Source organism: Thunnus thynnus, chromosome 1 (genome assembly GCF_963924715.1).
Source record: "Thunnus thynnus chromosome 1, fThuThy2.1, whole genome shotgun sequence".
Taxonomy (NCBI): domain Eukaryota; kingdom Metazoa; phylum Chordata; class Actinopteri; order Scombriformes; family Scombridae; genus Thunnus; species Thunnus thynnus.
Genome location: NC_089517.1, coordinates 38,110,796 through 38,136,347, shown reverse-complemented (window position 1 = coordinate 38,136,347; position 25,552 = coordinate 38,110,796). Strand labels below are relative to the sequence as shown.

Sequence of the window (25,552 nt, the reverse complement as noted above, 5' to 3'; positions counted from 1 at the left end):
TGTTGAAATGTTAATATGCTCCGTATTACAGCTGTTGAAATGTACATATTCATATCTGTGGTTTGCAGAAACATACAATGCCAATGTTTTATTCTGGCGACCAGGCTGAAATTTGTCACCTTATATAGGTGTCATCGGTCTCATGGCGTCTATTTCAGACGTTGTGAGAGTTCAGCAGCAGTCTATCAGACTATCCTGCACGTTAAAAAATGACACTAAAGGGGTACTCAGTGCGTTAAAAAGTGATGCCTAGGGGTCCTGACCAAGCTTCGATATGTGACGAATTGGGAGTGAGAACGGGCTGATTATGGAGTCAAAATGATAATTTATTGGTTTATGACCAGTTGCTAATTGGCAATGTCATCATGCCAACAACATAAACTAAGATGGTGAACAGGGTAAACATTAGACCTACTAAACATCAGCATGTATACATTGTAAATGTATGTTAGCATGCTGAGATTAACATTTAGCTCAAAGTACCACTATGCCAACACACAGCTTCACAGAGCCGCTAGCATGGCTGTAGACTCTTAGTCTGACTCATTAACAATGCCACTTTTTAGGTGTGGCCAAACCTTTGACCAGTAATGATATGGTTACTTCAAAGTTAGTCCTTTGTCATTTCATGTTTAATTCATGTCATTTGTGCAGTTGTTGTTGCTGTAGATGTAAGATATTCTGGCTGGTATTACTTTCATCAACAGAGAAAAGTGTTCAATCTAATAAATACTTTTAATGTAGGTTTATTTCATTGCATAACCGAATGGTATGGAAACCATCTGAAGCACTAGTGTTATCCAATGGAATGTGACATGAAAAAAAGGAACTTATGCAAAACAAAAGACTATACTTTGAAATCTTTCCCCCCAAGAAGCAGTTGAAAATCTATGTTATGCAAGACAAAAGACTAAAACCTGACATGTTTTTTTCTTGAGCTTAAAATATGTGTAAATGAATACTAAATGATCTATAACAAACGTGTCCCTTGCATTTAGCTGAAAATAACATGCAATAAGACAAAAATGCCATAAAAGGGCAAGTGACATTTACATTTATAGTCAGCGCTACATAATCTGATCCATACACATGTCAGACTTCAAATCTAAATATCAGAGTTATTTCTGGTACTTTATGTTACCCTACAAAAGATGTCATACAGTGTTGTCCCATTGGAAGTGCTGGCCAGAGAGTGCCAGCAGACAGCCAGTGCAGGCTGGATGTCTCACTCTGCTGAATAATGGGTTGCTGAAACACTAAAGCAAAGCACCCCTGAACAGCAGCATTACCTCAGTCCTGTGATACACTCATCTGTTTTAGGCAAGTAGCTCCACCAAGCTGCAACAGCCTCCATGCATCCCACCCCCAACCTTTCTCCTATCTTATCTGCTGTGTTAAAAGCTCAGATGAAAGAGAGGGAGTGACAGAGAGAGACTTTGATAGAGAGTGGGTGAGATGGAAAGAGAGGGTTTTCCTGGCTGCGTGTCACCAAAAATAGGAAAATTGGCTTCCCCTGGGTCAGTGATGTCACTGCAGACCCTGTGGTGCCAGAGAAAAAAGAAATCTCATACTGGAGCTGCGTGTGTGTGTGTGTGTGTGTGTGTGTGTGTGTGTGTGTGTGTACATGCGTATGAGAGGAAAATTGAAGCACAATGAAGTATTTATGGAAAATAAGCCAGAGAACCAAAGAACTGAGCTTTCTAAAGTGCTTTTAAATTGTGCCCTTCAACCTGTGTGTCACTGGACCAACAGTCAAAACACGTATTTGTACAATTCAGAAAAGTGTTTTTCCTGGAGAAGTGGTAGCGCAGGCCCTCCACCAAAACAGCTCTTGCCGTGTCAGTGAAACTCAGAGCACAGGAACAAACTCTAATTCCTCTGACAATGTTATTTATGCCTGGTCAACTAGAATTAACATTTCTGACATGCCTCCGCAGGTTTCATTTCACCCTGCCTCCCAGGCCCGGATCACTGGCTGACCTTGGAGCTGCCAGAGCGGAACACTTTGCAGTTTTCAACCTTGCTCGGCTGTACCCACATAGATGGGATCGATCCGTGTGTCTTGGACTGTTGCACTGCGGTGAAACTCAGTATTCTCTTGTTTTTCTCTTCCTGCTGCATCCAGAGAGACAGACTGATCCGCTAGAGAGGAATTAGACACGTTAGCACTCCGCTAATAGGATAAAACCACCTTTTGTTGTCGGGCTCAGCCGGCTAACAGCCATCACAGACCTCCAACAGTAATAACATCGGCATGAGGAGAATCTGTCCAGCCAAGGCTTTTTTGGCCTGGACGGCCAGCCTGGCCTATTGTGTGAGCTCTGCATAGTTCAGTATCAGCAATCTGTGTCCACTGACAACCCAGATGAGCTGGACATGCACTGTATATTTCTCTATTTACCATGATCAGGGCTCTGCATGGTACTCTGTAAAACTAAGATAGTCCCTGAGTACAAGTTCTATTGGTTCCACTCTTTAATAAGGCAGTCTTTATAAAGGGATTATAACTGCAGACCTGATGACTTTTGAGAAAGTGAGAAATCCATGGCCATCCATCCACCCCGACCTCCTCCTTACCAGGACTCCTTTGCTTCCATCATAATTACTACAGCCACTAGAGGGCAGTGTCACTTGAACATACACATATATTGTTTGGGGCAAGATGCAAATTAGCACAGTGGGGAGTGAATATCAAAAGTATGGAATGTAGGGATGGGCCGACATAATGAGCTCCATTTCAGTTCTGGTCCCTATTTATCAAAATTCCTCCAAATTGCTAAGCTCCGACATAAACATTCAGGTTAGCAGGCTTTTCATTTTTAGCAAGCGTCAGCCGAAATAAACATCACTTGTGGCAGTAGCTGTAGCTAATTAATGTTAATTCCATTATTAACTTAAGGATATGTAAGAGTAAGGGGAAACTTCCAGCTGTTAGCTGCTAGCTGGTGTCTGTACTCAGCCAAAGATTGTGAGGGAAAAGAAACATTGATTTGAAACATCATTTTACAGCCACGAGTGGAACTAACCATGAGTAGAATGGACATAATGGATGACACCAGTATGTGTGACCCAGACCCTGACAGTGACATCAATCAGTCACTGATGGTCTAAATCAGCCTCACCTTCACAGGCTACTTTAAACAGGCTTTAAATCCTGCTTTTTCTGTCTGGGTTTATGTGTGTTTTCTAAAGGTTTATAAAGACATACATTTCTGAATCAATGATTTAATGACATGATGGAAAGAAATTGGTTATGATCAAAAGCTCAAGTTGTCACTGTTTATGGGAAGTGGACAATACAAGAAGATGTTCTGATATATAGGGCTGAATGTAACAATTATTTTCATTATCAATTAATCCACTGATTATTTTGTTGATGGATTGATCCTTCAATAAATTATCAGATAATAGATGATGAGTCATCTTGACTAAAATGATTAAGCTGATCCCATCAGGTCAAGTCTAAAGTTGCAATGATTAGTCGATTAATAGATTAGTTGCCAACTATTTAATTAATTGCCAACAATTTTGATAATCAAGTCATTTTTTAAGTAAAAAAATCTCAAATGTGAATATTTTCTGGTTTCTTTGGTCCTCTATGACAGTAAACTGAATTTCTTTGGGTTGTGGACTGCTGGTTGGGACAAAACAAAAGAATTTGAGGACATTCGACGTCTTGGACTTTGGGAAATGCGTTCAACATTTTTCACCCTTTTCTGACATTTTATGGACCAAACAACTAATCAAGAAAATGATTGACAGATTAATCAATAAGGGAAATAATTGTTAGTTGCAGCCCTAGTTAATTCCAAGAGTCAGATTCTCTCAGTTAAATTTTTATGCATATATCAATCATTTAATCTTATCAACAGTTCTCCTTCAGCATTTGGATCAAGTAGCTGGTTGAAACTATGGTGCAAGTAATCAGGCTGCACCTGTTATTTCACTGCGCCTAATACATGATCATTGAACCTGCAATTGACCTGCTACTGATGCCCTTTCAACATTTACCATATATTAACATCCTTGAGTGTCACCATGTTAATAGAGCAGAATAGAAAATTCTCAAGGGAAGCATTCCGGTGTTAACCCAGGCTGATTTTCTCTGATCTGCTACCTAGTGGATACAGTTTTTATGATACACATAAGTATGCAGGCAGGTACTGTATGTAAACCATGCAAGGTACATCATAGCTGGTTTTATATGTGTATGCATTGATAAAAAAGCTTGTGTATTTTTTGCCTAAAGAGACAAATCAATCCTGGGGGAGAATAAACACCAGCCAAAGGGACTTTTCACACGCTGCTAACTAAAGTCATTTGTCACAACTTACAAACCTATTATAACATGCTTTATTAGAAAGTTGTACCACTCCAATTTTCTTAGAAGTTCTATCACCAAGATTTTATTATAGATTTGGATCTCAAAACCTAACACTGTTCCTGTTTCATGCTATTCACACACTGATACAATGGGAGCTGATTATCCTGTTGTTTGGTTGAATAAATACAGTATATACTGAACTGAATGTGGGTTTGGGCAAGTTGTCATGGACTGATTTATTCAGAATGAGTTACCCACTAACAAAGCTCTTAAGTATGCAACTGCAATACTTTTTCTTTTTTCTCGCTCCTGCTACAGGTCAGCCACTGCTGGGTCACTATTAATTCATTCTTTCATTCATTTACTGGTTGATTCATTCAATGATTTATTTATTGATTCCTTTATTCCTTCTTTTCCTCCATTAACCCCTAATTGCATCATAGATTTCCCTCATTGTCTGAGAATCATGAAACATGTACAAGTGCAAATCCTATTAGATAGCTTTGCACTTGATCTCCTGCAGAGTTTCAGAGCTGGTAAACAGACTTGCATCACTTTGTTTGGTTGTAGGAGCTCATGCAGAGTGAAAATAGCCAGCAGCATTAATCTCATCTTGTGTACTGATATGACAGTGTGTCTGATGGGATGAGGAAAAAAATGCCTGCCTCTTTCCATCTATGTATGTTTGTATGCAGAATACAATCTACTTCTTATGAAGTCTGTTTAAAGGTGCTATATGTAAGAAAAGCCCCGACCCATCCTGTCTCGTAATACCACTTTGTATCTCAAGAGGCAATAGTGAGTCACTCTAGAGTCCAGTTTGCCCTCAGTCAAACATGAGAGGAAGAAGTAGTGCTGCCCCAAGCAACCGGCAGCAATGGTGGAGATTTTGAGCCCGGCTAAAAGCTGTTGTAATCTAGGACCATTATTATGTCACTTTATTAAGTTTTAATATTTTCTCAGGTGAGAAAGTAACCATTTAGGTTACTGATATGTGACCAGGTTATTCAGTAATGCCTGTTCATAAATTTGCTCTAACATTTTCAGAAATGTGAGGAGCTGCTGGCCAGGTGAGACCAGCCAGTCATCTCAGCCGCTGGCAGCCCAACTCCTGAGACTGGTCAACATGTCGTCATCCTGGGAAGATCTGATGAACTGATCCATGCAGCTCTTTGATAATTTACCACTGGCTCTAATGTCACCATAGCATTTTGATATCTTGACGACACCATAGCACAGAATCACTGTAAACAGTAAGCTTCTTCATCCTCTCACGTTAGACTGAGGGTAGACTGGACGCTACAGTGACTAACTATCGCCTTTTGAGATACAAAGTGGTATTACGAGACAATACCAGCTGGGGCTATTCTTACATAAGCACTTCTAATGTATTCTCAACTGGCTCACTTCACTGTAGGTGTGTGCATTTTGTGCCTGTGGATTTGATCTTGATCTATACTGTTAGCACAAACTATCCTAAACCCGTTTCCAAGGAAGGATTATTTTCCCAGCGCAGAAGTAAGCAATTCAAACATGTCTGCTTGAAAGTTTATTTGAAACTAATCTGCATGAGCAAGTTATGTTCGATGGCAACATTTAGTTCCAATTAAGAACAAGGAAGAAAATGTGCTCATAGCGCAATACAACAGAGGGAGTGGAGGCCAGGGTGGTGTATGGGAACAAAAAAGGGTTTTGCTTTCAAAGCTATTTGAGTCCCATCCCATTGGAATTTCTTATATTTTTTTAAGTGCCACATCATACCGTACTGTTTAACTCCTTAACTATAAATCATGCAAAACATTTTAAAGATCCCCCCACACAAGTTAAGATATATAAAAAAAATACATGCTTTGACTAATAACTCATGTCAGATTCATCGAACATCAAAAAATCTATGAATCTATGCAAAAATACTTCATTTAAAAAGTTGAACTGCTGCATCAAGATATCTCCTACTTCACTGTAAAGTCCATTTGTCACTATTCCTGCCTCAGTCCTGCGTCTCCCTACCTGTTGACACATTCCCAGCGGCTCTCTCCCTCTCTCTGTGTGTGTGAATGTGTGAGTGGAGACAGGTGTGCTGAGTCAGAGCAGAGCCCCACCAGCTGCAACCCGTTCCATAATCAAGACCTCTACTTGTACTCAGCCCTGCCTGATCCACACTGCCAGATCATAGCCTCTGCTTCAAGCCATTTCTGCCTGCATTTATCAGTTATCTTGTTGTTGCCAGTTTTCCCTATTCTGACACTGTCTCCTGTTCTCTGCAGTCCCGTCTGCTCTGTCTTCGGTCCCTGTCTCCTGTCCCTCGTCTGGTCAGCCCTGCATCCCTGCCCTGGACCCTTGTTCTACTCTGCTTTGCCCCCACAGATTCCGCTCCGGACCTGCTCCCCTTGTCCAGCCCAAGCCTCAGCCCAAGGTTCCCCAGGCCTGCATCCCATCTTCCCCCCTCCATGCAATATCTTGTCCAACCATGGGTGCTTTTCATTTGGCTTATTAATGCTTTCTCGCTCTTTCGTCCATGACCCAGAAACCGAGCTCCATCCACTATCATCGAGGATCTTCTGATTCCTTAAATGCACCTCAGAGGAGGCTCCTGGAGGAGCTTAGAGCATGGAACCACAGGTGTATCCTCTGTGGAAGTTTTTTACTGGACTGCAACACCCCTTCAGTTGTCTTTATTGATTGGTCAGCTGATCTGACGGGACAGTATAGTTGTTGTTATACAGAAGAACAGGAAAACTACCTGTGGAACAGGAATGACAGCACCTACAGCAGCTTTTCATATCTATTCATAAAATAAAAATTACTGAAACATGAATCATAAACACTCTTGTAACTTTATTATTTTCTTCATAAGCCAAAAGGCTTCTCCTTTCTTCTTTTCCGTTTCAGTACGTCTCAGCTCCTTCAGGAAAATATGACGCCACACAGCTGCATGTCTCCTATAAAATCATCCTGAGCCCGAAAAGCACGTCAGACTTTCACAAACTAAACAAGCAACATTTTATTTATTATGCAGACTGCAGCTGTTTTTATTGCTCGTTTATGTCGGTTCTGTTCTTTCAGTAATTAGTGGATTTAAATAGTCTGTGTGTCTTATTTTGTGACAGACAGACGCTGCAATAGATCTATAATGAAATTGGAGCAGTTCTCAGACACGTTAACTAAATGAAAAGCACGTTGTCTCCTCACCTCGGAGTGTCTGTGTCAGCGGAGTAGGAGATGGACCCAAATGCAGGACACAGCACATACTAAAGTATCACTCTTTAATCCAAATGTAGCAGCCAGAACAGAACAAGACGGAGCGAACGGAATTGAAAACCAGGACTTAAATACAAACTAAACTGAGGTGCAGGTGGACAAGGAAAAGAGCTGATTGACTGGGGAAGACACAGGGGGTAGGATAGGGCTAACAAGGATGATGCAGGGCAGTTGTGGAGGGAAAAGCAGAACAGATACACAGGAGGAAAAACCCAGAACAGCAGAAAACCAAGACACCAGACAACACAATCCTCATCAAAATCAACTGACATACATAAACCTGTATGTGCCCCAAATATGGCACACAGAGGCTGCAAGCGCAAATCTCTCAAATCTACAGAACTCCATTAATATTTGTATATTCACAGAAAATCAATTCATCAGTTTGTAGGAAAAAACAACTTGATTTGTGTAATCCATCACAGTGAACATCAGATGCATTTTAAGTTACTGTACTTCATTGTGTGGTGATGCCGTGCAGCTTTTTCATATCAATCTGAACTTAAACTGCATTAACACACAATGCTAATCTAACATTAGCTAAAACGTATGCAGACTTGATTATGGTCATGAACAAAAGCAACCAATGTTAACTTTTGGTAGAAAATGGGACATGAACAGCAGTCTCATGTCCAGGGCACATGCTTTGTTGGCCCATCCATCCGGTCCAACATCTTCCCTAAGAGCTTTTGTGGCGCTATAAAAATGTCACACTTCATCTTCCGTGTCTTCTCGAAAGATAAGAGTCATAATTCACATGGCTGCTAGAGGTCCTTGTCAGGTGAATGTACACATAGGTCAATTTAGGTACAGTATGTGAATGCTGCCATTCCTGCTTTGCTTTCAGATCTCAGTATGCTTTAAACAAACAGCTTAACGGATCATCCAACTGCGTCTGAAACCCCCTTTACAATGGTGGCATAGATGGAACTGTTTTATGAAAGTTTGCAAAAAACAATAACAATCAAGCCCACTTTACAGCCTTATCAGCCACATGTGCAGAGGTGTGAAAGTAGGCATGGTTTGAACTTCTATCTCAAGCTCTCCTTTTTTCAATGACTACTGCTACCTTTCATTAGCCTGCCATGCTTCCAGACTACTTTTCAACAACTATATGGGTCACTTTTATTGTGTACAACACCATGAATGCCTTTAAAGACAGAATGTCTAAAGGTGTGCTCCCATTATCCCCATTTGCACGATTCATCACATATTACCCCTTCTTTCTACATGTTTACTTTGAATGTCACCTTTCAGAACACATATAAGTAAAAGTGTTAATGCACAGGTATTAACACTTTTGACATAAGCCATGGTCTGTGATGTACATTTACATTTTGTCATTTGGGAGAAGCTTTTATCCAAAGACAAGACAATCAAGCATTAGAGGATAGTGACTCAAAAGAGCTGTGGTGCAAATTCTCAATTCTCTGACCAAGTACAAGTGCCATGAGAGAGAACGCTATAAAGATTTTAGTTTTTTTATTATTATTAAAGTAGGAAACGGCTGGAAGGAGACATGTGCATAAGAAATACCATACAGCAATATTACAAATACAACAAGAAAGTAGTGCAATAATCAACAAAGTGCTAATAGATTAGAGGAGCTTAAGTGTTGAAGTGTTCAAAGAAGAGCTGAGTTTTCAAGTGTTCCATGAATGCACCAAGGGAGTCAGCAGGCCATGTGGAGCTGGGTAGCTCATTCCACCATCGTGTAATAACAAATGAGAAAAGTCTGGATCATGATTTTGTACCAGGCAGTGATGGTATTACCAGACATCGGTCATTTGCAGATTGGAGCAGACAGTAGGGAACATATGGCCTGATGAGTGACTCAGTGTAGGAGGGTGCCATTCCAGTGGTCGCCTTGAAGTCAAGCATCAAAGCTTTGACCCTGATGTGAACTGCTACCAGGAGCCAGTGGAGGGAGATGAACAGAGGTGTGACATCAGCTTGTTTAGATTGTGACATGCCGCTGCATTCTGAATCCTCTGCAGAGATTTAACAGTGCATGCTGGTAGTCCAACCAGGAGTGAGTTGCAGTAGTCCAGTCGTGAGCTGTGCTGCATGCTCTGACAGGTACGGCCAAATCCTCCTGATCTTGTAGGCTACAAATTGAATCTACATGACCAGGAGACTGCCGTAATGTGTTTGGTTAAGGACAGCTGGTCTAGTATAACCCCAGAATTCTTTGCAGACTTGGAAGGCAGTGGCAGGGATGAGCTGAGCTGTGTAGTGGTCAGGGGCGTTATTTCAGCAAAAGGTATGGCAATGTGACATGATGTCATAGAAATATTCATTTCAGATGTTGTAAATACATCTTTACATTTTGTGAAAAATCCATCTGTCTTTATTTACCCAGGGAAGATTTGTTGAGCACAAATGATCAATTTTAAGGCAATACAAGTCAAATTAGTTTCTTATTTTTATGTATTTAGTTTTTAAACTGATTCCAAGCTATGGCAACTGCCGTACTTGCCGTACCCCTATTGATGCTTTTAAGTGAGGTTGTGATGGTCTGTGATGTATTTATGACCTAGTTTTTTTGAAGCACACTGAAGCCTTTAGTTTCCACATGTAAACAGTGTAGGAACAAACAACTGAGAAATACTGAGAAATCCTGCAATGTTCAATATGAATGTTCTAACATGATTTTTTTTTAAAGTCATTCAGTCAGCATTGTGTTGCTATTTTGCTAATACTAAATAGTTGCATATGAAAGTAATTCATAGAAACAAATGCAAGTTCTAATCCTACAGAATACACATAGTACATTTCTCTGTCTAAAGATTTGCAGCTTCTAAAATAATCCATCCATAAATTCATTAGAAACTCATCAAATCAAGTGCCGCTGAGGTTCCAGATGGTCCACTCAAGTGTCTTTGGGCTTGGAGAAGGTATCACCTTTCAAGTCAATCAAATGGCTCAAGTCAAAGTCAAGTCATTGGTGATTAAGTACATCATTTTGATTCTTTTGAGTCCTGACAGAAGTCATCAAATTTGTGACTTGAGTTGAGAAAAAACAAGAATCTAACAGTGGAATGTCATTTTTTGTTTTAAGACTAAGTATAAGACTAAAGGACAGATTTTTTTTTCTCGTTACTCACAGTTTACAGTAGATAGAATGTGAATCTGCTGGACTGCTTTGACCTGTTAAGTCTGTCTTATTCGTACGGCTGCCAGGTTGGACTCTGGACTCATTATAAACGATTAAGTTCATTCCCTGGCTGATTGCAACGGAGCCCTCGCACCAGGAGACCTGGCCTCAAAATGCCACCGAGAACTGTAAAAACCTACTGTACCAGCCTCGATCAACTACACACTGAGCCCTTTAATACGCAAACCTCAGCTGTTTATCATGCTTGGGAGAGCTGTGTTTACTGAGCACAGCCAATATGGTGGGCTGTGCACATGCTCCCTCACCGGTCTTCACATGACTCTTGTCAGTGACATCATGTATAGCAACAGGACAAATAATAACAAGGGCTCTGGAGAGAATCTGTATTGAGTCAGTGATGGAAGTGTCAAATGGTTACTTTAGGCTGGCCAAGAAATGAAAAATCACCTCTATCTGTCTCCTTAACTCTTACTCTGTTTCTGTTTTGAACACTTGGTCTTAAGACAGTTTGTACCCACTGATTTTTTGTGATCTAGAAAATGAAACTCATTTCATTTCAGTTATGTAATTGTCCAAAATGTTTTATGTAAGCCTATGTTCAATGGTGTTTTTGGACTGAGAGTGTAAGAATGTCCTCACCAGAAAAAACAAAAGCTTATAGTCAAACACTTCAAGCAGCGTTCAGTATGTCTTCGTTTTCCTGACAAGCGACCTTCGTGGCCATAAGAATAATGAATGTTGACATAATAACACTGCAAAACCTTGTATGGAAGGAGGTCAGGGTGGATGGAGACTTGTGAACAGAGACTGCTGTTCACATCCTGTCTCCTACCAACAGGCAACATTGGTTCCTTTTAACTATGACCATGGCTTTTCCTTGACATTAACCAAGTGGTTTTAGTGTCTTAAATTTTAAAGTCCCCCTCCACTCGTACACCTTAAATCTGAGTTTAAGGCACCTATGAGCATGATTTGTGACATCACAACTAGTTTGGGAGCCAATTGTGGTTCAGTATGCAACTTACAGTGTGTGTGATGAGGAAAATGCATCATACATTGAGAATGGACGTTTCAGTGAAGAATGAGACATCTTTTGTCCAGTAGTTAAACATTTTAAATGAAACATTTTTATATTCATAGATTCTGGATCTTACCCTGAGGGAGAAGCAGAAGATGTCGTTTAAAGGATTGACAGCGACATCACAAAGTTTTATTCAAAGCAGATTTTTTATATGTCTTGAGGGGATCTTTAACCAAACCTTAAAACTGCAATAATTTAATTTTTTGGTTTTGTTGTCACTTGGGGGCAATGGCAACAAGTTGATATGTTGAACTTGTTAGCAAGCAGTTGCTTTTTTCCACATCCAGCAGTTACGGAGCAACATTATCATTCATTTGGAGTCGTGTTTGTGTCCACCTGGTGAATGTAAGTCCAATATTCACTCTCTTGTCGCTCTGTTTTTGCTCTCTACCAACTCCTCAGGGAAATATCTGGCTCTTTAGCTGCCAAATGCTCCACTATATTCACCAGCTAGTCTACAGCTAACTGTGTCTGTTTGCCGTTTGGTGTTGAGCAGGTAGTGTACAGTGGCTTTTTAAAGCTTTTTCTATAAAAACAGCTGCCTGCTGTGGCCCAAAATGACACTATAAGAGCGCTGAGAATGAAACTAAAACAGAAAACAATGAGCTGAAATGGGCTATAAAGCTCTGTAAAGCCAAGGGGAGCTGCAGAGTCACTGATAATTCTCTGTAGGTTCATTACTACAAGCCACAACCAACACATTACACATTTGATGCATTGTTACTGTAAAAAAAATATTGATTATAGCTACTTAAGCCATAAAGGTAGCAGATTAGAAAATGCTTGTATGAATATGTATTGTAATGGTCAAATGTGTTTTGCAGGGCACTGACAAACAATGTTATCTGGCCTGGTCCAAATTATATTCAGTCTCATTGGGTTCTGTTAGAGTCTTGTTCTATTACTGCAGGTCTCGAGGCCTATGTGTGAATAATATCCACTATCCATCCATGCAGACTTGCCGTTAGCTCAGATCACATGGTGCGTCAGAATCTTAACAGGAGAAAAATGTGTTTTTTGAGGCGAGACAGATAGTGTGTTTGACGTTTGAAGTGCAGAATGAAGCAAATAATGTTTTATTTATTTCCTATGGCAGCTGCTCGTTTATTGGTGGCACATCATGCTGCTGCCAGTGTTGGTTTTCTCTCTCTGTTCCAGTCTGTTGGAGGTTTAGTTATGCTTTAACTTCAAAAAAGGACACAAATTAAGACTTTTCAATTTCCAATTTCAATATGTAGCAACCTGATCACAATTTTTTTCCTCCTAACCATGAACACATGACACCTTTGTACAAGCTGCTAGCAGCTAAACTAGCATTCAGCGGCTGTTAGCTACAGGTATTCGCATATTCAGGTGGAGTGCAGATATGAAACCAACAGCGCTCTGGAACAAAGCCACAGGTACAGTTGTGAGGTGTCTTACTGAGGGAGTTCATGACTTCAGTGGCAAATTCAAAGGATGAGTGCCTTTTTAAGTCAAACTCCCTATTAGCTCACCTACACTCGATACATATGACTACACTGACAATTCAAGACTATACAGTATCTTACATAAACATGCCACATTTAGCTCTGTATGACAAACATAATAATCTTTTTGAATTTTATTCATATCATTTTTTCTTCTGAATAATGTCCATCATAATGCATTCTACATATCCATTTAACAAACTCATTATAATTTGCCACAGTCTAGTTATGATACATGCCAACAGACATAATGTACAAACAGATGTTTTTCAAATTAGAGATGATCTCATTTTGGAACTAAATTTTTTGTTCCTAATTTGTTCTGGGTTGCTAACCCAGAAACCTTCCTCTCATTACTTTCCTTGACGTGTGAGAAAAGACAAAAAACATCCATTCTCTGTCTGAGAGATGATGATTTCACTATTCTGTAGTGACACTGATGGACAGATGGGTTCGATTACAATGTGCTGCAGGGTTGACCTCATACAGAGTTGGAGCAAAGGTGCAGCGCCTATTGTAAATTAATTCTGCTCAGGTCTCTGCCTACTAGTTCCCTCACTGAGGAAGAAGTGATACTGTTGCTGCGTTAGGATATCAGACTGACAACATGCTAAAGGAGGATAGCATTGTAGAGAACAATGACTTTACTATGATGTTTCTCCACTAAATGTCTCTGATAGGTATTTAATAGAGAAAGAGATTTGTGTATCAGTCTGTTGATGTCCGGAGGCACCATCGATGTCAAGAATTAGAATTTGATTGGTAGAGGGAAGAAAAGTGAGAAAGAATGGAGACTGTCCTCACCAGAAACACAACAGCATCTTTTGCTCAAACATTTTCAATGATCTGACTCAACTTTTGCTGCATTGCAAGGCAACACCATCCGGCAATACACTGTACTGGCAAGTTAAATACATGCAAGCGTGCACTCCAGGATAGAATACATTATTATAACATGAATGACATACAGTATTTCTGTTGTTTACATCATAATCACTGGGAACTTTACAGAATTGTAAAATTCTATTTAAAACTATTATATATATATTTCTATGCAGTGTTTTAGTGTCTGATCCCCCTTGAAAGTCATACATATATTACTCAAAGTGACCCTCCTATCTCATATTTTATATTTTAACACAGTCCTTTGCATTTTTTCTATCACACTGCATCACTACATAGTCGCAGTAAATTGCTACAACAAAATCTGACAGGGCAACAAACACAAACAGTCAGATGATCAGACAAGTTGTAAATAAACCAATGGTAGTTATCAATACAGTACACAGTAAAATGTGCAAAAAGATGATAGCCATTAGTTAGCAAACTTTCATGAATCATGTCTCATGACCTGTCATACCAAAGAAAAGAACATGGTTTCAATATGGATTGGAAGTTATTGAGGCACCCTCTCATTAACTGGTATCGTGGTGTGTTGGGCCCATGTCACTGAGTAAGCTCAACAGAAACACCCCCCTCTTTACTTGCACCCACACACTCAACACAATCCTCCAAAGCATGTTATATTCAATTTTGTCCACAACATCACCAGCTAACATCATCAGCTGACAGCATGCCAGCATGTTGCCATCACCAGCAGCTCAAACCACCACAGAAAGAATCAAAATACCATAATAAACAAAGCCTCTTCAGCTACCTCATCCTAGCAAGCAACATACTATTCACTGCTATCTATAGCATCATCAGTTAATAAGTTTAAGATTCTGCACTTACCTATCTCTGCCCCAGTCACACCCACAGCCAACCAGTCTGCCATATTTTTCACTATCTGCTTTGGGCCCTGTCCTCAAAAACCCAGTTCAGTTAACAGGGCCAAAACTGATTTGCCAACAAAACCTCTACAATCAACCTCTACTGGGCAGACTTTAGGTTTCCATCCCTACTCCTATGCTGCTAACTCTGTATATCTAAGCTTTTTCCTCTCATTGGCCATTTCAAATGCTTCCTCCCATGTTACTGTCAGCTCCACAAAGTACACAACACGCTGTGTTTCTGACGACAACACAAGTCTTAGATTAGTGGTAACTATCTCCTGAGGAACTACAGTATTAGCTGTTTACCTAAATTTACCTTCCCTCTCTGCCTTTAGTTGCCCTACCTTTTGCCTGTATAAAATTGCTTGTTGCCTGACCTGTTCACCCTCATGAACAAAAAAATATCATCGTTGAGTCCTTGCCTATACATTTACTAAGACTTTGGGGAAATGGCAGTTGCTTCTTACATGAATCTTATCCTGCCTGCTTCCATTCCCCACACCTCCCTCCAGGTAAGTTTCTTCTTTTCTACATTTTCCCAACTCATTCTGCACATTTAAACTCTTCTGTTAAACTGGTTTTAGGTAGATCCAAAATCCCTTTTCCATACAGTGCCACTCTGCTGAGGCAGTACTTTCCAATGTGAGCTAATCATTCTTTCTAGCCTCTCTACATTTGAAAGAGCTATATCATACACTGTCAGGGGCCACAACCATCATGGCGGCAGACCAAACTGCAGACACCATAGTCTGAGTTTGCCTGGAAGGCCTAACGTCCCTTGTACATGTACTCTTAATGACATCCACCTTCTGTCTCAACCCCTGGATAGATCATAAAACTACCTAAACTTTTAACTGCTTTCTCTGGTACTGTTGGAATTACCTCCTCATTTATATAAACCTGTAACTTGAAACCTTTAAAAGTGAAATTTTTCTTCCTTTCTCTGGCTTAGAACAGCTTGTCCATACTTCAACCATTTTATTTGGAGTTAAAATTGAAAGTGAGCGCACAACTATAGTAAGAAGAAGTCAGAGTTGAATCAGGAAGTGCATCTGTAAATGGGAATAATGAGCTGATTAAAAAGGATTCAGACCATATTTACATGTCATTATTGCAGCCACCCTATACTTTACTTAACCTACAACTACATTCAGTGAAAGATGATGAAGATGCATGTATTTACTCATCAGCTTTTTTTGTAGGGATAGTCACTGCTGGATTGGCAGGCATTACACTCCTTTATTTATTTCATACTGTATTGGTTTTGCAGTTCATTATACTGGCTTTGGCTGACTCCCAAGTAATAATTATGTCCTGTTGGAATGCACTGTTTATTCTGTTTTTATGGATTATGTAATTTTTTTTCTTTGACCAGTTTTCCACTTGGGGATTAACCTCTTAAACTCTGGTTTTCACCTTAAATTTCCTCCTTAAGTGGCTTTAAAGATTTTTCTATATTGTTTGACAACATCACATACAGTACTATCTATCTATCTTGCAGGTTACTGAGCAGGCAGAGGGCTTGCTGAGTTGCTTCCAGCTGTTTTGATGAAAGCATTGGGCTCATTACCTGGATGACAGGTGCCAAAGGAGCTCAGCATTCACACATGGACACACACATGAACAGTTACACAAGTGTAGACACACTCACACAAATGCACAAAGCTCTATCCTAGCTCCTCAGCTGCAGTACTGCCAAAGCAAACAGTAAGTAAGTGACTTTGATTATATAGCACCTTTCAAGAGCAGAGACATCACAAAGTGCTTCATGGAGGAAATAAAGCATAAAGATACATACAGACGTAAAACACAATAAAAAACAGAATATATAGAAAATAGAAAAATTACACAAAGGCAAGTCTGAACCAATTTTAAGATGTCCACAGTGCCCACAGATCTTAAATCCAATGGCAGAGAGTTCCAAAGATTAGGAGCCACAACCTCAAACAGACATGCAAGAGACTGACAGCTCTGGTCTGCCTCATCATGCTTTTTGCAGCCAGGTAGACACACGCACAGACAGACAGACACACACACACACACACACACACACACACACACACACACACACGTATATAGCTCATGCACACATATTGCAAAAAATTGTTCGTGGATTCTTACAAAACACCATTAAATATTCATTGGGCTGCTGCCAGTGATGAAAATTGAGAAAAAAACAGGTGAAATCCTCTTACCATTCTGCCACACATAACGCATAAATCAAACAGGCAATTAAGAAGTTTACATAAACACTGTAATTAATTTTCTGCTTCCTAATCAACATTTAATCCCCAGTTTCTTGCAGGAAAGCTCTTATATTGAGTCCATGTATAACCCTGACCCAAGGGTTCACATTTCTACAATTCTTTTGGAAAGGCAGCCCTGGTCTTCACAGTGGGGTGGGGCTGACCGCCGACTCTTTCAGCCCGGGCTCAGGCCTGAGCAGAGAGCTGAGAATCAGCAGAGGGAGTTGAGGTTTTGTAAGATGAGGCATCATCCTGACTTCATGATCCAAGGAAGCGGCCAGTTCAGTTTATCATTCTCCCCCAGAGAGATATCAAGTATCATCCAAATCGAGTGCACAGTGACTCTCAGATGAACCACAGGGTGAGGTTTTTAGTCAGCAATGATTACTCATTTAAGACAGAATCCATTTCATCAAACACCTTGGATCTATGTATGTATTACTGCTCTAATACATTTTTAATACACTTCATGCACAATGCATAGCTTCTTGCTTGCTTGTATGTACAGTTCCTTTAGAAGGAAATCTATAGGAGGGAACAGAAGCTCATCGTTTCACTTACCTACTGGTCTAAAATAGACCTCCACATAATCACTTCAGAAAGCATCATCAGTACATGTGCTAAACCCATGAGCACCGGCACTCAGACAGGTATATTACACAGTATAAGTTTAACAGAGTCTTGGCAGTTGAAGATTGAGCATATCCTCCACTGCTCACGGCCAAGAGGAAATGGCACAGTGAACTATAGCAGGTTCTTGAGCTACGGATGAACAGTAGATGAACTGAGACAAAGAAGAGGAGGTTAAGCTGGAGAAGACTGGGGAATATGGAGGCATCCAGGATTAGATTCATTATTAGACTTGTCGCCATCAAAACCTCAAACTATAGCGACCATGGGAAAGACTCAATGTTCTTCTTTGTTCAGAAACATTCAGGAACATTCAAGCTCCAACGTCACTCTTGCCTGAAGAGGACACACTCAAAGGTATGGATGTTGAAGTCAAGCAGCAATCAAGACTAAAAGGACAGAGATTAATTTTTAACTGGAGAGAGCCATGAATTCACTTTAGGTGTGAAGGCAAATGAATAAGGATGAATGCACTAGTGATTAGGCACAAGCTAGTTTGGCTAAGATAAGCTAGAGATCAGGGTTTGTGAGAAGACATGCTAGCAATGCACCAGACATATTCAGCCCAGCTGAAGACTTGACTTATTATTCCGTTCCAACACCCAGCAAGCTGTACAGTAAAGCCCCTGCATGTTTTGAAGGCAGACAGCACAAGCCTCAAACAACAGATCAGCTCTTTCTTCAACCCCCCAGGAATGCAGGCCAAGAATATATAAGTGAGAGTCCCAAACTCCTCATTGACCAGACCATCTAAACAACCTCCTGCAAACAGAAAGGATCAGACTAGGAACCCCCCATCACCTGAATGGTCATCAAACCAGACCACTGACCCAAACCACCTTTGATCCTTCAAGCTACAAGAGCCAATAAGATGGAAAGACCAATTCACACTCCAGTGTGAATTGATAGTACCACTTGGATAAAAGACCCCCACCACTGGTTATTATAATTCACCTTTAAGGGCCAGTCACACACAGAGATGAGCTGGCACCAACTTTAATCCCACTGTGGATTTTGATTTTTAGGACTTGAATGACCAACCCAAGAACTGATCACTGGACAAACCAGCATAAGCTACAAGTGACATACAGACACTCACAGACATTTACCAAAAAAACATACGTACACACACACTCTCTCTCAAATGACATGGACCCCTGCTGTTCACAGTCAGATCAAGGACTGTAAAACCCATGGACTTACAAATGTAGTTTTAGATTATGTATGTATGTATGTTAGTATGTGTGTGTATATCACAATATGTGTTGTTAAGTACTTTAGTTAGACTTCTTTTCTACTGCCTTTAAGCCAAGAAATGTACCACTAACATAATTCCATCATCCTTGATAATGCTATCATGTTTAGTACCACTCTGCTTGTTTCACTCTCAGAACACTAAAGCTACTATCAAAAATGCAAAATTAAGAATCATGCAATTGCTATATTGTAAATACTTTGATTAATGGATTAACCATATTCAGGAGTTGAACTTGCCTGTCCCTGAACAGGAGGGTATTGACTCTGCTCCCCCAGAACTCTGCAACCCCTGGGATTGGCTAGGATGCACCTTCTAGGCGTGAAGAAGACTGAAACTTTAAAACAGTGCACCAAATTCCTCTAAAGCTGTTTAGTTTGAAGTGCTGACTGTATTGTGTAAAGATAGTAAGAGGTAGTGAACGATGCATATTAAATGAGAACGATTAGATATGGTTAAAGCTGAATAATGAGGCTGGAGAGCCAGGGTCTGCCCCATGGAGTCCGGGTGCAGTGGATTTTTAGCAATATCCACTGCTACTTTCACTTTGGGAGTTTAGGATTTGGGGTCAGGCTTGTGGCAGTTCAGAAAAACAGCTTCTGGGGTAGAGAGTGGGTATCTCAGCTATAAGTGAGACTGAGTCACAACACTAAGTTAAATGTTTGCTGATACACTTTGTGCGGGTCAAGTTCAGCCACAGAGGTCAAAGATCCCTTTTGGCAATTGCAAGTCAATCCAATAAAATGGTTAGAAATAAATATTATACTTCTCAAATAAAAAAAGTGTTCATAAAATGGCCCAGCCTCAAACAATGGCAGGGGACGTGACCGGCACCAACAAATAAAAACACTAATTGAGGCTGGGTGAAAATTTGATTAGATTTACTGTTCTATAAAATAGCTTACATGATCAAGTCAGTATAATCTACTTTTACACACCACTAATTCCATCAGTACAACATCAGAGTCATGTATTTAATTCAACACCATCTCTAGACAGAATGTTGATGTTGGACCATTCTGTAAAACACCAGATTGTGCTGAATAATAACCTCTTCAACATTCAATGCCAGCGTTATTTTAATTAGTTTACATCTACAATATGTGCATGGCAGTTAGGTCACTAAAAGACTGGTTATGGAAAATAAACAATGGTGGGCAAGTTACTTGAAAAATGTGATCACTTACAAGTAATTACATTACTCATTATTTTACTTTCATTAGGCTACTCAGCACAGCCCTGTCAAAGATGCCTTTAAACAACCTCAAAGCCTCCACATGTTCCATCCTCTGTGTTTAACACATACAGAAGAAGACAAGGAGATGTTGTGGTTTAACAAGCAGCCAACCTACAGTTTGGAGGTATTTACTGACCATCAACAGCTAGCTTAATGTGAGGTTGCCAACATTCGTCAACCTGCTCTGGTGAGGTTTTGAACATTTTCTCCCCATGAAAGTGAGACTGTGGATTACCTATTCACCTCCATTGTATTCTGGAAAGAGATGTTGCTGCTGAAATTTTTAAAATGCTTTTTCAGCACTGTAAGCACAAATGAAATTCAGTGTACCTCCATTACAGAGGAGGAATCTCAGAGACAGGTATCTCAAAACCTGTACAAAAACAAAACTATCTGCATAAAAGAGATAACTCTAGACCTAAGAGAGAAAATAACTGAACCTTTAAATGGACTAGCGGGAGAGAGGCCTTGGTGCATTGTTTGAAGAACAAAAAAGATCAACTCCGTGGAGCACTGTGAAGTACCAAAACACAATAACACATCTGAATTTTAATAAACATCCCCATTAATATGCTGACAATGGCAGAGAATATGTTTTTATTTGCTGAATTTATGACCAAGCCTATAAAACCGTAATATTCCTGTCTTTTATGTTGGTATTCCATTCCAACATAAACTGTTTTGCCATCATTTTACTTACTAATGATTAGAGAGGGTGTATTCAATTAAAGGACATGCTTTCATGAGCACAATAAAGCCCCTAAAGTCACTGCAAATATTTTAAGAGGGAGCATTTAAGCAGCAAAATTGAAAGCTCTCTGTTGCAAATATTTTAATTCTCTAGAGGAAACAGTCTGAACATTTACTTATGACCAACTCCAATACCTCAAGTACTGTAAGTGCATGTGATGTTGTTGCATATCTGTGTGTGTTTCTGTCCTTCCTTGGCCCTGCTATATGCTATATGTGTGTGTGAGTGAATTTTTATTAAAATTCCTGAACTGTTTTCATCATTCTAGGTTGCAAACAGTGGCAATAAGAGGAAGTGCTGAGAGCAGAAAGACACAGTATAGATGTGTCAAGTGCGATAAATATATTCACAGCACACACACACACACTGTCAAACTCTGTCCCTCGTGGTGCGTGGAGCTGCATATATTTTGTGTTCCACAGTACTGTCATTCGTAAAAAAAAAAATACAGTATGTCTTTCCATTTTAGTAACACATTTTTTTAAACAAAAAAAAAAACAAATGGTACTTTTATTGATAACTGTGATCTAGCAGAGGTAAATGGCAAATATTAACCATGAATTCTGTCTATATTACTTGTAACTGAGATACATTCAACATCTGTTCTGTGTTTTACATAATTCTTATGGTTGTATTGTTTTCAAAACCCAGACCCACTAATATGGGTGAGTAACATAAACACCACAAAAGGGTTAACATTAGCTGCAGTGACTGCATGAAGTCCTCTCAGTGAAGCTGCTTTGTTCTCACAGCCTCTAACTCTGAAGTAAACCAGCTGATTCCTGTATGTAGCCTTACCAATGGCTAATATTAGCAAGCCAGCTAAGAGGACACAACATGTAAATAAGACAACTGGAGCCTGGAGTCATTTCCCCTCCTTTGTTGATGGCTAACTGCATCCCCAGACCTCCAGCCCCCTCACCAAGCTAGCACGTAGTGGACATTACTGTCCACTGAATGAACAGAGACCAAACTGTTATCAACCCACCATCAAACTATTGGTAACACAGCAAACAAGTCCACCCCCAAACTGTCAAAATAACAGAACATTACTGAGATTAGTAACTGTAATGTGATTATTGAATTTTGAATTGTAACCCTTTGCTGCCCAACACTAAAAATAATATAGTTAAGTTATGGTTAAAGTTAGGCAACTAAAACATTAGGTCAGGGTGAGATTGTAGTTAAGGTTTAAAAAAAAAAAGGTTAGGGTTACTTATGATTTACAGGTCTGTGACTGGACACTGGTCACTCTCATGACAGTTGGACAAACTACACACCCATCAACCACCTGGACCTCCACACCCTTACTTTCTGCTTCTCTACACAAATCACGCATTACTTCCTGCATTGGCCCTTAACATTGGAATTGGATTTTTTTTCCTCTTGCTTCTATTTTACCATTTTTTCGATCAATGTCAAGCTTCTGTCAGTGAAAATCAACACAGAGGAAGTGCTGAGTTTCTTTTCAAAAAAAGATGACAAAGTATTAGCAACTGCAATTAAATGGTGACTGTTAAATTCAGAGCAGCAGAGAGGTGAGTATGACATGACTGTTGTACTGATGGAATCAGTGCTGTAGAAATCAGCATCATCCTCAATTTATCAAGATAACATGTCAACATGGAGAAAGTTTTGAGTTTGTATTAACGCCAAACAGTATCAGCAATAAATTAAAATGGAAGCAGATCAAAAAACAGTGAAGCCTCTTACTAACATATGACAATGTATTAACTGTTTGATTTCAGAGCAATTCATTATGTTTTTAAGCCTGTCTATATGCGTAGGTGCTTTGCTGGCGCTGGCGCAATGTTGTGAAGCAGCTGCAGAAGACTCTACCTCTTCAAATCCCTCCCATCCACTTTCCTTCAGCCTCTATCTCACTAATTCTTCAATTTCATTCCTCATTCCACTTTCCTTCAAAAAATACCTCCTCTTTTTTCTTGCACACACATAAAACCCAGTACAGCCCTTGAAAGCCCCTACAGCTATTGTTTGTATCACAAAGCTGCAACCAGTTCCCTGTATCTGCACCTGCTGTAAGAGTTTATGTGTACCACCCACACTGCTGCTGACACATCACCTATTTCCAAAATGTCTCCGTTTCTCTTGCACAGTCATTGGAGAGCATTTCATTTAACTACAAATTTAAGCACTCAAATTGGCATCACACCGGTGGTCTTCCTTCGCACCAGGCTATTTCTTTATTTCCTTTTGCACTATTCAGATACCAACTACCTGCGAAATGGCAATTTTGCTCTTCATTGAGTTTTAATTATATTTCAGCTCCTAAGCAGCAAACAATCTGCTCGTACCTGCCTGAGGAAATTAGCATTGGGCACTTGACTTTGTGTATGTGTGTGTGTGTGTATATGTGTGTGAGAAAGAAACACACACAGAGAGGAAATGGAGCCTAGTGAAGCTGGTTAGAGGAGCCTCTCAAAGGGATGCAACAATATTTGTCCGTTATAATGAGTTGTGAGACAGCCATGAATAAAGAGTGACTCACCACAGATGCATCCATTCATGTGCACATCTGCATGTGTTCTCTTAGACCTGATCTATGAATGGCATGCGCAAACAGCCTCGGATAATATGCCGAGCCTTTACACTGTAAGCAACGGAATCAACAAGTCATAATTGTTTTCCTGAGGTTGAGGTTGAAGTCCTCCAAATTTAGCAACAAAAAATGTCTTTGGTCTATGAAAAATAGAAAAATACAAGCATTTTTCTGATCTGACATCCCTATCAGCATTTATCAGCAGTACTTTCCAAAACCATTACAAATCACATTTGAAAAATTAATATATTCTATGACATGGCAATGCTGCTTTATCTGCAATGGTTAAGGTTTGGTTATATATTATATAATATGATTTATTTATGGATTACAGACAAAAGATAAAAATCAAGGGATAACATGTTAAAGTGAGAACACTTATTTCCAACATGGTCCAAAGATGTTAAAAGACAAAGAAACATAAAAACTGAACAATACAATCTGAAAATCCAAAAACACACCATCACAATTTAAATTTAAAAAAAAAAGCCCACATCACAGTACAGAGACAATTCAAGGTTTGGTTACGTTTCGGGAAAGATCATGGTTTGGCTTAATATAAGTAGTTTGTTAAGTTAGGGGACCTTTGTTGTCATGGTTACAATAATAACCATGTGGTTGACTTGCAGTAGGGAACATGAAGTGAACAGTGACAACCTGTGATTTGTTGACCTACGCATGCACCCCGACCTCCCTACATGAACTTTGTTCACTCCCATCATAATTACCACGGCTCTAAGTATGTTTCATTTTTGTGCACTTGCTTAAACAATTGATCTTGTCTTTTTTTCGAAGAGGTACAGTCTCATCTAATTGGTCAAACTTATAGTGGTCATCAGTTATCGTCTGGCCATAAATATGATTTCATTTCAAAGTTTTCATTTAATGATCTCCTCGATGTCCCTTAATATTGAATCTGCTGGATAATCTAAAGGGGACCTATTATGCTTTTCCTTATTTTCAGTCCTATATATAATGTTACAATGTCAGATGTGCATGTTAAACATGGCTGAAGTGTCAACTCCTGAGATAAACGTATGTAGTAATCCTTGTGAGCAAAAAGAACTGACTTCAAACTGCTTTGAACACTTGGTTTTTCTGCTTTCAGCCTGAGCTGATGTCAGCTCGTGACAGGTTTCTTTATATGGTCATTTGCTCCATGCATAGTGCGCAAGTTCACTGCTCCACTCTGCTAACATTATGGCATTTTTCCATTGTTTTGGGGGTAGTCGCGCCAAGCCATGACTCAAGTCAAGCCGGCACGCTGTGAGTGTTTTTCCATTACACAGCACAGCAAAGAAAAATAAGTTTATGTGTTGGAGGTGTGCTGGTTGTCTGCAGCTCTTTATCAAACATCATCACCACTGTGGCTGTTTCTGCTTGTACTATTTCTCTCTGTATTTCTAACTGATCCACTCCAGATATATCCATATGTTATTGTTTCGACTGGTTTTTAGCACCGCTAACGAAGCTCTGCTAATTCAATGAGGAAAAAATTTAATTTCCAATAAATTCTTTACAATAAAAGTCTCCTGTTATTTAGTAATTTAAAAGCTTTTAATTTGAAGCAGTGAAGCAGGAAATGTTGGGTTTTCATCAGTGATAACGTAACACAACTCTGATACGTGCTGCCCCTCGGCAGGCTTCTGGAAAACTGGCCAATCAGAACAGAGTGGGCTCATCAGGAGGGGGGCCTTAAAGAGACAGGAGCTAAGACTGCCTGTTAGAGACAGAGGCTGAACTGAGGGGCTGCATAAAGGACCAGAAGATAAATAAGAAGTTTTTTGAACTGTGAAACATACAAAGCTACACTGGTGGAGTTCCAGAATAAAAATATAGAGCTGG

At 39.8% G+C, this 25,552-nt stretch overlaps 1 protein-coding gene and 1 long non-coding RNA gene across 5 annotated transcripts in view; one reads left to right on the top strand and one right to left on the bottom strand.

Annotated features, from left to right (window-relative positions):
• The window catches only part of adamtsl3 (ADAMTS-like 3), a 301,025-nt gene that overhangs the window by 171,870 nt on the left and 103,603 nt on the right, over nucleotides 1–25,552 (bottom strand). The window lies entirely within an intron of this gene.
• Nucleotides 6,008–7,142, top strand: LOC137189658 (uncharacterized). The gene is made up of 2 exons (XR_010929697.1): nucleotides 6,008–6,740; nucleotides 6,852–7,142. It is a non-coding gene; the product is annotated as an uncharacterized lncRNA (long non-coding RNA).